Source organism: Chiloscyllium punctatum, chromosome 9 (assembly GCF_047496795.1).
Source record: "Chiloscyllium punctatum isolate Juve2018m chromosome 9, sChiPun1.3, whole genome shotgun sequence".
Taxonomy (NCBI): Eukaryota; Metazoa; Chordata; class Chondrichthyes; order Orectolobiformes; family Hemiscylliidae; genus Chiloscyllium; species Chiloscyllium punctatum.
Window position 1 is genome coordinate 79,540,981 of NC_092747.1, and position 14,116 is coordinate 79,555,096.

The 14,116-nt window shown below is 44.7% G+C and overlaps 1 protein-coding gene across 5 annotated transcripts in view; it reads right to left on the reverse strand.

Annotated features, from left to right (window-relative positions):
* The window catches only part of abcc4 (ATP binding cassette subfamily C member 4 (PEL blood group)), a 471,758-nt gene that overhangs the window by 231,405 nt on the left and 226,237 nt on the right, over window positions 1-14,116 (reverse strand). The window lies entirely within an intron of this gene.

Below are 14,116 nucleotides of genomic sequence, written 5' to 3' on the forward strand. Positions count from 1 at the left end.
AAAATCCCCAATAATTATCACACTATTATTCTTACAGTTAACGGAGACCTCCTGATAAATTTGTTTCTCAATTTCCTGGTGACTATTGGAGGGTCTATAGTATAATCCCAATAAGGTGATCATCCCTTTCTTACTTCTCTTCCTACCCAAATAACTTCACTGTACGTACTCCTTGGAATATCCCAAGTACAGCCGTAATGTTATCCCTAATCAAAAATGCCACTCCCCCTCCTCTCTGTAGAAAGGAAATGCTAATTATAAGCCAGTTAGACTTACTGCAGTGGTGGAAAATTGTTAGAATCAATCCTGAGTATCCGATAAACTGCCACTTAGAAAGATATGGACTAATTAGGGATTGTCAGCATGGTTTTGTTAAGGGAAGGTTATGTCTTACAAATGTGATTAGATTCGTTGAGGGTAGTGCAACGGATGTTGCCTACATGGATTTCAGTAGGGTGATTGACAAGGTTTCAAATGGCAGACTGGTCAAAAAGGTAAATGTGACTAGGAGAAAGTAAGGACTGTAGATGCTGGAGATCAGAGTCAAAAAGTTTGGTGTTGAAAAAGCACAACAGATCAGGCAGTATCCAATGCGCAGGAGACTCCATGTTTCGGACATAACCCCTTCATCAGGAACGTGGGAGGGTGGGAAGGGGACTGAGAGATAAATAGGAGGATAGAAATGGGAAGGCGATAGGTAGACACAGGTGGGGTTGATGGTGATAGGTCAGAGTGGGAGGTGAATTGGATAGGTGGGAAAGTAGATGGACAGGTCAGACAGTTTAAGAGGGTGGTACGAATTTGGAAGGTTGGATCTGGGATGAGGTGGGGAGAGGGGAGATGAGGAAACTGGTGAAGTTGTCTTTGATGCCGTGTGGTTAGAGGGTACCACTGCAGAAGAGGAGGCATCCTTCCTCCAGGAGTCGGGTGGTTTGGATTTGGCAGTGGAGGAGGCCCAGAACTTGCACGTCCTTGGAGGAGTGGGAAGAAGAGTTGAAGTGGTCAGATACACGGTGATGGCTGTTGATGAATATGTCCCAGAGATGTTCCCTGAAACATTCCTCAAGTTGGCGTCCTGTCTACCCAACATTGGCGAGACCACATCAAGAGCAACGGACACATTAGATGAGGTGCTTGGATGTGCAGGAAAATCTCTGCTGGATGTGGAATGAACTTTTGGGACCTGTGGAGAGAGGTGAGGGATGAGGTGTGGTTGCATCTCTTGTGGTGGCAAGGGAAGATGCTGGGAGTGGAGTTGGTCGGGACATGGGCCTAATGAGGGAGTCGCAGAGGGAATGATCTCTGTGGAATGGCGATAGGGGTGGGGTGGGAAATATATCTCTGGTGGTGGGGTCTGACTGTAGGTGGTGGAAATGGTGGAGAGTAATGTGCTGTATTCGGAGATTATTGGGGTGTCAGGTGAGGACTGGGCGGGGGGTGGGGAGGGGGGTTAGTGGTTTATCCTTGTTCTGGATGGAGGGGTAGGATTCAAGGGAGGTGGTGTTGGAAGTGGAGGAGATGCACTGGAGGACATTGTGGATCACATGGGAGGGGAAATTGCATTCCTTGAAATAGGAGATCATATGGGATTTTCTGGAGGACAATTGCTCCGGGGAACAGATACGGCAGAGGCAGAGGAATTGGGAGTAAGGGATAGTGTTTTTACAGGGATGGGTAGAAAAAGATGTCGTCCAGATAGCTGTGGGAATCATTGGGTTTGAAACAGATGTCTGTATTGAGTCGATTGTCAGAGATGGAGATGGAGAGGTCCAGGAAGGGGAGAAAGGTGTCTGAGATGGTCCACGTGAACCTGAGATCAGAGTAGAACGTATTTGTGAAGTAGATGAACTGTTCAACCTCCTCAGGGGGTGGTTCCAATACAGTCATCAACGTAGCAGAGGAAAAGGTTGGGAATGGTGCCAGTGGAAGATGGATTGTTCCAAGTATCCGACGAAGAGGTAGGCATAGCTGGGGCCCATGTAGGTTCCCTTGGCTACCCATTTGGTCTGAAGGAACTGGGAAGATTCAAAGGAGAAATTGTTGTGTGGGAGGACCAACTCCATCAATCGAATGAGTGTGTCGGTGGAAGGGTACTGGTTGGGTCTTTGGGAGAGGGAAAAATGGAGGGCTTGGAGGCTTGTGTCATGGCAGATGGATGTGTAGAGGGTCTGGATGCACATGGTGAAGAGGAGGTATTGGGGGCCGTGGAAACGAAAGTCAGGGAGGAGGTGGAGGGCGTCCTGAATGTCTGTGGGGAGTTGCTGGACCAAGGGTGACAAGACAGTGTCAAGTTATGAGGAGATAAATTCAGTGGGGCAGGAGCAGGTGAGACGATGTGTCGACCGGGGCAGTCAGGTTTGTGAAACTTGGGTAAGAGGTAGAACCAGGCAGTGCAGGGTTCCGGGACTATGATGTAGAGGCTGTGGATGGGAGATCTGTTGAGGTGATGAGGTTGTGGAGGGTCTGGGAGGCGATGGAAGATGAAGTCATGGTCGAAGGGGCAGGAGGAAGAGGTGTTCATGAGTTGGCGCCTGGCTTCAGCAGTGTAGAGATTGGTGGGCCAAACTACCACTGGACCCCACCTTGTCCACTGGATTAATGGTGAGGCTGGGGTTGGAGTGGAAGGTGTGGAGGGATGCACTTTGTAAGAGTGAGAGGTTGGAGTGGGTGAGAGGGATGGATAGGTTGAGGGAGTAAATGTCACAGCAACAGTTGGAGATAAAGAGGCTGAAATTAGGTAACAGACCAGCACAGGGTTTCCAACTGATTGGAGTATGTTGGAGGCAGGAGAAGGGGTCTTTGAAGGGTGGGTGGGAGACCTGGTGGAAAAAAGTATGCACTGAGGCGGAGGAAGAGAAGTTTGATGTCGCGACGTGTATGGAAATTCTTGACCCGGGAGTGTAGTGGGACGAAGATAGATCTTTATTGAGGACTAATCATTTATCCTCAGTGAGGGGAAGGTCTGGAGGAATGGTAAAAACTTGATAGGGCTGGGGGCTAGAACCTGGTGAAGAGCTGGAGTTGGGAGTGCGGTGGAGACTGTCTCTGGAGTGGGGGTGGTCATTGGTGATGTCACCAAAGGAAGTGACGTAAACTGCGATGGACCAGGTTTTTGGGGGCAGGGGTTGGTGGTTGGGGGGGGGGGGGGGGGGCAGAAGCAGTACATTCAGTGGAATACACAGGGTGTGGAAGTGACATTGCATAGAATGTTTGCCGTGTCTTTGGCAGCAGCTGCAGAGGCAACATGGTCGGCTGGGATAAAAGTGGCGAGTTTGGTGGCAACCGCAGGGACAGAAGCAGGTGTGGGAGAGGCGTGTTCGTCGGCAGTTTTCCGGTGAGTGACATCAGCGGTGGCGGACATGGCATAGGTGGCGGCAACCATGGGGCAGAAGTGACGTTACAGGCAGCCTTCATAGAGGTTTTGATGGTGCTGGTTCTGGCTGCGGATCTGAGAACATTTGCAGACGTGGTCATTCTGGCGGCGATTACAAAGGCAGTATTGTTCAGCAGTGGCTACGAGGGCAGAACTGAAGTCATCATTGGCAGTGGCGATGGTAGTTGTAGCAGTTGCTTAGATAATGGCATCTGAACCATTCTAGAGGCCAGGAGAAGGTTCTTGGGTGATCAAGGAATCCTGGATTTGGAGGCAAGTACGTGAGAGTTTGGTGTACTTATGTTCCTTGATGTCCGATAAGCTGGAGAAATAGTGTTTGTTGAATATATGGATCCTTCTCAGGATGAAGTTTAGCAGACCTCCTTTGCAGGTCTGGGAGTGTGTGGACCTGAGCTGGGGCAGGCCTGACTGTAGGGAGTAGAAGTGACAATGGATAGCTGTGTGTGTGGAGTAGAGAATCCAGAAGGAGAACCATTTCTGGAGGCTTTAGATTTGCTACAGGTTGTGGTGTCCTGGTCAGGTCCAAATTGTGATTGCCTGAATGTAGTTGAGTCCATGCGAGATAAGTCAGTTGCTAAGGAAGGAGATGGGACTGCAGTAGTGGGTTTGCTTCAAGACTTTGCTGAAGAGCTTCAGGGTACAGGAGATGACCAGAGGGCTGCATTGAGATCCTCACTGAGATCCCTGTGGAGGGAGGAGAACTTCTTTAAGGGAGGCATCCTTGGAAAAGGCTTCACTTTTAAGGTTACAGTGACTAGGAGAAAGTGAGGACTGGAGACGTTGGAGATCAGAGTTGAAGAGTATAGCACTAGAAAAGCACAGCAGCTCAGGCAACATGCAAGGAGCAGGAGATTTGACATTTCTGATATTAGGCTTTCATCATGAATATGGGGGGGGTGTGGGAAGGGGACTGAGAGATAAATAGGAGGGTGGAGTGGGGGTGGGGATGAGGTAGCAAGGAAGGCAATAGGTAGATGCAGGTCGGAGGAGAGAGTGGAGCAGATAGGTGGGAAGGAAGGTGGACTGGTAGGACAGTTCAAGAGTGTGGTGCTGAGTTGGAGGGTTGGATCTGGCATGATGTGAGGGAAAGGGAAATGAGAAAACAGATGAAGTCAACATTGATGCTGTGTGGTTGGAGGCTCCCAAGGTAGAACGTGAGGCATTCTTCCTCCAGGCATTCAGGTGACTTGGATTTGGCAGTGGAGTTGGCCCAGGAATTGCAGGTTCTTGGTGCAGTGCGACGGGGTGTTAGAACATAGAACATTACAGCGTAGTACAGGCCCTCGATTTTGTGCTGGCCTGGGGAACCAATTTGAAGCCCATCTATCCTACATTTTCATCTACATGTTTATCCAATGACTATTTAAATGCACTTAAAGTTGGCGAGTCTACTACAGTTGTGGGCAATGTGTTCCACACTCCTTCTATTCTGAGTAAAGATCCAAACCTATAAATCTCCCTCAATCCCATGCCTCCGTACTTTGTGCAATAGTCTAAGTGGTCGGCCACAGGGCGGTGGGGTTGTTTGGTGCATGTATCCGAGGTATGTTCCCTGAAAAATCCCTTTCAATGCTGTGTCATTTCTATGGTTCTGTGCTTATCATTTACTATCTACAGGTGGATTAGCATGCTGTCATCGAATTTTGAAGCTGATGATTGGAGCTTACTGAAAAGAACTTCCCAATGATTGGGATAAAGGAATTCCCTTGTTCCTGTTTATCTTGAGACAAGTCCCTAAAGAGTCCACAGGATTAATTTCTTTGAACAGATCAAGTATGAGGCAAGGGGAGCAATTAAACTGCTTGAAGAAAAGTTGATAAATAAAAGACTGCTCTTCCAACTCGTGCTTTCACTTTCATAGCAAAACCAAGCAGAGCATTTTAGTTAACCATTTAGCATTTGAAAAATGCTCAAAAAACAATGAAAACTAGAACAAATAAAAAGGCCAAAGATTGAAACTACTGAAGACAAGGTGTCAGTCACTTTACCAGTTTCTCGGGAACCATTGAATGCAATGTCATGAGACCACATCGAATTAAAAAGAAATCCAATGACATGAATTCTGAATGAGTACTCCAGACAGGAGGAAGAACCAATGAGAGTCATATCAATACTTTGAGGAGATATTATGGCAATCCATGGAGCGGACCCAAAGTTTGGGTTGGATGGTTGGCAGAGCTGTTTGTTTGAGTCTCTGCATTATTGTCTCTGCTAAGAACCCAGATATCAGAAATGACTGCCAGACTACTCAGACCTCTTGGCATCATGATAGCACACAAACCCACCAACACATTAAAACAGCAGCTAATGAATTTGAAAGACCCAAACAGACAACAAGCAAAATTAATGTCATTTACAAAATAACTTGCAAAGAACTGTAACAAACACTACATTGGACAAACATGCAGAAAACTAGCCACCATGATATTTGAACATCAGCAAGCCACAAAAAAGACATGACCCACTCTCACTAGTATCCTTACATACAGATGAGACAGGACACCACTTTGACTGGGACAACACCTCCATCCTAGGACGAGCCAAACAGAGACATGCACGAGAATTCCTAGAAGCATGGCATTCCAACCGGAACTCTATCAACAAACACATTGACTTGGATCCCATGTACCATCTCCTGAGAAAAAGAACAGGAAATGACATTGCCACAGGAAATTATGTCACCAAATCCAAGGAAACCTAAAAATACAAATAGAAAGTGGGACATACCACTAGTGCTTCATCCAGAGGCTCACTGATGATGTTACTTAGTATTGTGATGAAACGCTTGAAAACAAACCTTCCAGTTCCAGCTCAGTGAGAAAACTTACATCGAGAACCTCAACCTGAGCTACAAGTCTCAAAACTCACTAATATTTAACAACATTAGACAGCACAATGTTTTGAAGTTACTTAGAAAGATGACTTGTAAGTAGGTTGGATTCATAGCTGGTACAAAGGAATATGTTAGTGGTTATTGATGTTAGTCATCCCAGCTCCTGGGACTGTCTGCAAGAATTCCTCAGAGTAGTGTCCTAGACGCAACCATCTTCAGTTGCTTCATCACTAACCTTCCCTCCATCATACAGTCAGAAGTGGGGATGTTTGCTGATGTTTTCACAATGTTTAGCACCATTCACACCTCCTCAGATACCAAAGCAGTTTATGTCAAGATGCAACAAGATCCAGACAATATCCAGGCTTGGGCTTAAAACTAGCAAGTGACATTCATGCCACACATATCTAGTCAATGGTCAGCTCCAACAAGAAACAATCTTACTACCACCCTTTGCCATTCATAGCACTACCATCACTGAATCCCTCACTGTGAACATCCTAGGGATTACCATTGATCAGAAACTGACCAGGACTCCCCATGTAAACTCAGTTAGCGAGTTTTGAGAAGATTTGTGGCTCAATGGCTACTAGAGCAAATCAAATGCTAGGAATATTATGCAAATAACTCACCAAAGCCTGTCCATCATCTACAAGGCACAAGTCAGCTGATGATGCAAGTCCAGCAACACTCAAGCAGTGTTCATCAAGGAAAACCATCAAGGAAAAAGCAGCCCTTTGAATGGCACCACAGTCATAATACTCAGTCACTTCACCACAGATACTCAATAGCATATTGTGTTTTCTCTACAAAGATGCACTGCAGAAATTCACTAAAGATCTTTAGATAGTACCTTCCAAACCCACAACCCATTCCATCTCAAAGCACAAGGGCAGTAGATACATGGGAACATCCATCTGCAAGATTCCCACCAAATCACTCACCACCCTAAGTTGGAAATATCTCGCTGTTCCTTCACTGTCACTGGAATGTCACTTGCAGTGTCTGACACCCATCTTCTAACCAAAAAAAAGGGACTCTCGTGTGTTGCTAAGGAAAGGCCTTCAAATTTATATTTCTTGTGTATCGTGTCATAGATTAAAAGTTTACTATTAGTTGGTTGGTTGAATAAGACCATAGAGAAGTACTAGAAATTATTTAACTCATAAATTTGTATAAATTAATTAAATAAGTAGAGATGGCTGGACAGGTGATGTGCTGTAGCTGTATGACGTTGGAACTGGCTGATCCCATTGTGAACAGGATTCAGTTGTTGTGGTCCACATTGGCACCAACAACATAGGCAAGGCCACGAAGGAGGACCTGTTTGGGGATTATCAAGCACTAGGAAGGAAATTGAAGAACAGGGTGATAATCTCTGGATGACTGCCCGAGCCACATGCTAACTGGCATAGGGATAAGAAAATTAGGGAAGTAGCTAAGTGTGAAGTGATTCACTTTGGTAAGAGTAATAAAAAGATGGATTACTGGGCTAATGGTAGACTACTTGGTAGTGTGGAAGAGCAGAGGGATCTTGGTGTCCATGTACACAGATCTCTGAAAGTTGCCACCCAGGTAAATAGTGCAGTGAAGAAGGCATATGGCGTACTGGCTTTTATTAGTAGAGGAATTGAGTTCCGGAGTCCTGAGGTCATGCTGCAGTTGTATAAGACTCTGGTGCGGCCGCTTCTGGAATATTGTGTGCAGTTTTGGTCGCCATACTATAGGAAGGATGTGGAGGCACTGGAACGGGTGCAGAGGAAGTTTACCAGGATGTTGCCTGGTATGGTAGGAAGATCCTATGAGGAAAGGCTGAGGCACTTGGGGTTGTTTTCTTTGGAGAAAAGAAGGTTTAGGGGTGATTTGATAGAGGTGTACAAGATGATTAGGGGTTTAGATAGGGTTGACAGTGAGAACCTTTTTCCGCGTATGGAGTCAGCTATTACAAGGGGGCATAGCTTTAAATTAAGGGGGGGTAGATATAGGACTGATGTTAGGGGTAGGTTCTTCACTCAGCGAGTCGTAAGATCATGGAATGCCCTGCCAGTAGCAGTAGTGGACTCTCCCTCTTTATGGGTATTTAAGCGGGCATTGGATAGGTATATGGAGGATAGTGGGTTAGTGTAGGTTAGGTGGGCTTTGATCGGCGCAACATCGAGGGCCGAAGGGCCTGTACTGCGCTGTATTGTTCTATGTTCTATGTTCTATGTAAACATGTGGCTAAGAGATTAGTGTGGGAAAGTGGGATTCCATTTCATGGGACATGGGCATCAGTTTTGGAAGCGGAGGGATTTGCACCGATGGGATGATCTCTACCTGAACCGATATGGAACCAGTGTTCTGGTAAAAAGAATAAATAGGCTGGTCACTAGGACATCAAACATGTGATTCGGGGTGGGGGTGGGGGGGCGGTAAATGAAAGGGAAAGCAATAGGGAGCACGGAGTCAAGTAGAAAGATAAGCAACAGGTTAGTATATGTGCAGGGTTTAAGTTCAAGGCAGGCTCGGAAAGAAGCAAAAAGGAATGATAACTTAGGACACGTTACTAGAGATGTTGGAAATCATGAGGATAAGAAAATCAGCATTAAGGCGTTTTATCTAAATGCCCATAGTATTCGTAACAAAGCAGATGAATTAACGGCACAAATCATCATGAATGATGATGATGTGGTAGGTATCACAGAGACAGGGTTGCAGGAAATTCAGGACTGGCAGTTAACATTCAAGGATTTATAACTTATCAAAAAGGCAGGGAGATGTGCAGAGGGGGGCGGGATTGCCTTGTTAGTTAAGAATGAGATTAAATCTATGGCACTGAATGGCAGAGTCAGATGATGTGGACTCTGTGTGGGTGGAGTTGAGGAACCACAAAGGCAAAAAAAACCTTAATGGGAGTTATATACAGACCACCCGCCCCCCAGCAATGGTCAGGACCAGGGACGCAATATGTACCTGGAAATAGATAGGGCATGTCAGAAAGGCAAGATCACGGTGATCATGGGGGACTTCAACGTGCAGGTGTACTGGGTGAATAATGTTACCAATGGATCCAAAGAAAGGGAATTCATGGAATGCTTACAGATGGCTTTTTGAATTGGCTTGTGATGGCGCCTACAACGGTGCAGGCTATTCGGACTTAGTTCTATGTAATGAGCCAGACTTTATAAAAGTTCTTAAAGTAAGGGAACACCTAGGAGGTAGTGATCATAATATGGTAGAGTTCAGTCTGCAGTTTGAAAGAGAGAAGGCAAAATCAGATGCAATGCTGTTACGGTTAAATAGAGGTAATTACAGGGGCATGAGAGAGGAACTGATGAAAATTCACTGGAGGCAGAGCCTAGTGGGGAAGACTGTACAGCAACAATGGCAGGGGTCCTGGGTGTAATTGAGGACACAGTACAGAGGTTCATCCCAAAGAAAACAAAGTTTATCCGGGGGGGGGGGGAGCTGACAAATTCAGTCAGGATATGTATTGAAGAAAAAGACAGAACCTATAAAGCAGCCAAGAGCACTAAAAAATCAGAAGATTGGGAAGACTACGAAAACAAACAGGGGATGACAATGAGAAATATGGAAGGAGAGGATCAAATTTGAAGGTAAGCTAGCCAGTAATATTAGAAATGATAGTAAATGTTTCTTTCAGTACATAAGAAACAAATGAGAGGCAAAAGTAGACATTGATTGCTTCAAATTGATGCTGGAACGCTAATGCTGGGAGATAAGGAAGAACTTAATGAGCACTTTGTGTCAGTCTTCACAGTGGAAGACATGAGTAATATCCCAACAATTAAGGAGAGTCAAGGGGCAGAGTTGAGTATGGTAGACATTACAAAAGAGAAAGTGCTAGAAAAGCTAAAAGGTTTAAAAATCGATAAATCTCCTGGCCCTGATGGGCAACATCCTAGAGTTCTGAGGTGGCTAAGGATATAATGGAGGATCTTTCAAAAATCACTGGAGTCAGGGGAAGTCCCACATGATTGGAAAATTGCTGTTGTAGCCTCCTTGTTCAAGAAAGGATCAAGACAAAAGATGGAAAATTATAGGCCGATTAGCCTAATCTCAATTATAGGTAAATTCGTGGAAGTGCAGGGTTGGATTAGAACAAGTCAATATGGATTTAGTAAGAAGAAGTCATGCCTGACAAACCTGCTAAAATTCTTTGAAGAGGCAACAAGTAGGTTGGACCAGGGAAACCCAGTGGATGTTATCTATCTAGATTTCAAAAAGGCCTTTGATAAGGTGCCTCATGGGAGGCTGCTGAGTTTGGTGAGGGCCCATGGTGTTCGAGATGAGCTACTGGCATGGATTGGGGATTGGCAGAAGGCAAAGAGTTGGGATAAAAGGTTCTTTTTCAGAATGGCAGCTAGTGACAAGTGGGGTCCCGCAGGGTTCAGTGTTGGGGTCATAGCTGTTCACTTTATATATTAATGATCTGGACGAAGGGACTGGGGGCATTCTGGCGAAGTTTGTCAATGATACGAAGTTACACGGACAGGCAGGTAGGACTGAGGAGGTAGGGAGGCTGCAGAAAGACTTAGACAGTTTAGGAGAGTGGTCCAGAAAATAGCTGATGAAATTCAACTTGAGTAAGTGCGAGGTCTTACACTTTGGAAAAAAGAATACAGGCATGGACTATTTTTTAAACGTTGAGAAAACTCATAAAGCCAAAGTACCAAGGGATCTGGGAGTGGTAGTCCAAGATTCTCTAAAGGTTGATTATAGGTTGAGTCTGTGATTAAGAAAGTGAATGTAATGTTGTCATTTATCTCAAGAGGGTTGGAATATAAAAGCAATGACGTGCTTCTGAGACTTTGTAAAGCTCTAATTAGGTCCCATCTAGAAAACTGTGTCCAATTTTGGGCCCCACACCTCAGGAAGGTCATATCAGCACTGGATCATGTCCAGCGGAGATTCACACGGATGATCCCTGGAATGGTAGGCCAAACGTATGATGATTGGCTGAGGATTCTGGGATTGTATTCATTAAGAGTTCAGACAGTTGAGGGAAGATCTAATAGAAACTTACAAGATAATGTGCTTGGCTTAGAAAGGGTGGACGCTTTGAGGTTGTTTCCATTAGGCGGGGAGACTAGGACCCATGGCCACAGCCTTGAAATTAGAGGGGGTCAATTTAGAACAGAAATGAGGGGATACTTCTTCAGCCAGAGAGCGGTGGGCCTGTGGAATTCATTGCCATAGAATGCAGTGGAGGCTGGGATGTTGGGTGTCTTCAAGGCAGAGATTGATAAATTCTTGATCTCGTAAGGAATTAAGGGCTATGGGGAGTGTGCAGGTAAGTGAAATTGAAACAATAATCAGTCATGATTAAATGGCAGCGTGGACTTGATGGGCCCGAATGGCCTTGCTTCCACTCCTATGTCTTACGGTCTTACGGAATTCCGTCCTTCATAGCATTGTAGGTCTACCTACAACATACAGACTGCAGTGACTCAAGGTGGCAGCTCACCACTATCCCCTAAGGAAACTAAGGATGAGGATTCAATGTTAGTCTAGCTGGAGATGTCTACGTCCTATGAGTGATTCAAAAACACTTGAGTATTTTAAAATCAAGAGTCAATTTGTGTGAATAGGCCAGGAAAACATCCTAGACTGTAGATGATGTTAATGTAAGGGATGTGATACGTGTTGTCATGTCATTGTTAAGGACTCAGTCCAGAACAGTTCACTCGTGAAGGAAAGAATAAGTTCATGATGGACAATGACCTACTAAACTGAGTCATAGTAGCTGGAATTCATTTATCATGATGCCAAAACCAGATGGCTTAATCTATATTATTATCCTATATTATATTCCATATTATTATTGCAAAGTCAACATGTTAACAAAAGTGGACTCATATCCTATACCAAAATTGGAGGACTGCATTGAAAGAATCGAATATCCATGATCATCACCAAAGTTGAATTGTTGGAAGAATATTGTCTCTATCAATAACTGGAACATGCTGGAGATATTATGTTTTATAAAACCAAGGAGACTTTGTCAATGCAAAATCATGATAGTGGGAATGAAAAATGCACCTTTGTGAAGGGCACTGCTTGTCACTGGCCACTTGGGTGTTTTCCTATCTTCCTGGTGGTCGAAATTGAATAAAGATTCGTACACCTTGTGTCTCTCACTGTGTCTCACACCTGCACACACACATGGGTGCTAGGGAAAAAAAAGCACTACCGCAGTTAGGCGGTAGTGTGGGGATAAGAAAAAAAAAGGAAAAAAATAAACAGGAGACTCCCCCCATTCCATTTTGATTTGATCCCGACCCTCCCCTTCATTTTTTACAATCACTTTTACGTTGCCCCCTGATAAGAAGGGCACTGCTTTTAACTGCCACTTGTGTTTTTCTTCTTCCTGGTGGCAGAATATCAATAAAGTTTTCTGTACTCGTTTTTTCACTGTATCCTACACCTACACGCACATGACAATGGGTGCTGGGGAAAAATAAGAAGTAATGGTATTCGGCGGTACTGTGGGGGTTATAAAAAAAGTATAAAAATATAAATAGGAAATTAGAATCACCTCAGTCCAGCGGACTGACTCTTAAAAAAAGATTAGATTATCTTACAGTGTGGAAACAGGCCCTTCGGCCCAACAAGTCCACACCGACAAGCCAAAGCGCAACCCACCCATACCCCTACATTTACTCCTTCACCTAACACTACGGGCAATTTAGAATGGCCAATTCACCTGACCTGCACATCTTTGGACTGTGGGAGGAAACCGGAGCACCCGGAGGAAACCCACGCAGACACAGGGAGAATGTGCAAACTCCACAGTCAGTCGCCTGAGGCAGAAATTGAACCCGGGTCTCTGGCGCTATGAGGCAACAGTGCTAACCACTGTGCCACCACTCCTCCTTTGATTCTATTTGGATTTGATCCTTGCTCTCTCCTTTACATTTTCAATCACTGAGGCATTGCCCCCTGCTGAGAATGGCATGGATTCTCACTGCCACTCAGGTGTTTCTTTTCTTCCTGGTGGTGCAGTATCAATAAAGTTTTATGCATTCATTGTTTTGTCACTGTGTTCTACACCTACACACATACAACATGGGTGCTGGGGAAAATAAACACTACCGCTGTTTGGAGGTAGTGTGGGGCTTTATGAAAAAAAAGAGGAAAAGAAATATATAACCCAGGGATTAGAAACTCCTCAGTTTTCAAAGTTTGGGAGAAGATTTGTAGCTCGGGTGCTCGTTTTTGTGGTTCTGTTCGCCGAGCTGGGAATTTGTGTTGCAGACGTTTCATCCCCTGTCTAGGTGACATCCTCAGGGAGCCTCCTGTGAAGTGTTTCTGTGATGTTTCCTCCAGCATTTATAGTGATGGAGGAAACATCACAGAAGCGCTTCACAGGAGGCTCCCAAGCACTGAGGATATCACCTGCACAGGGGACGAAACATCTGCAACACAAATTCCCAGCTCAGCAAACAGAACCACAGCAACTCCTCAGTTTATTAAAAAAAGTATATTAGAATCTCCTCAGAAAAGAAGTAAAAATAAAAACAGAAGACTCAGCCAGTGTACTGTGCACATCTAAATAAAAGTTGACTTGGTGATAAAGGATTTTAATTCAACTGTTGTAGCAGTCATTGCATTCTGCTATCTGTTTGGTTCCTTATCTTCATTCATTTTTATTTACAGCCACATTACCACCAATACAAAGGGAGTAGCACAGCACCTCTTGTGTTCCAAGGTTTCTATTATGGTTGTGTGAAAGCCTCTTGGGACAACTAGCCAGTTATTATGAATTATGAGGCTTAAGAGCTGTCCTGCAATTGATTAACAGATACAAAATAAATAACATTTCACCTATGGCATGAATCTATTTCACCAAATTTGCAGTTGACTGATATTGTTACGTTTTAAAATTA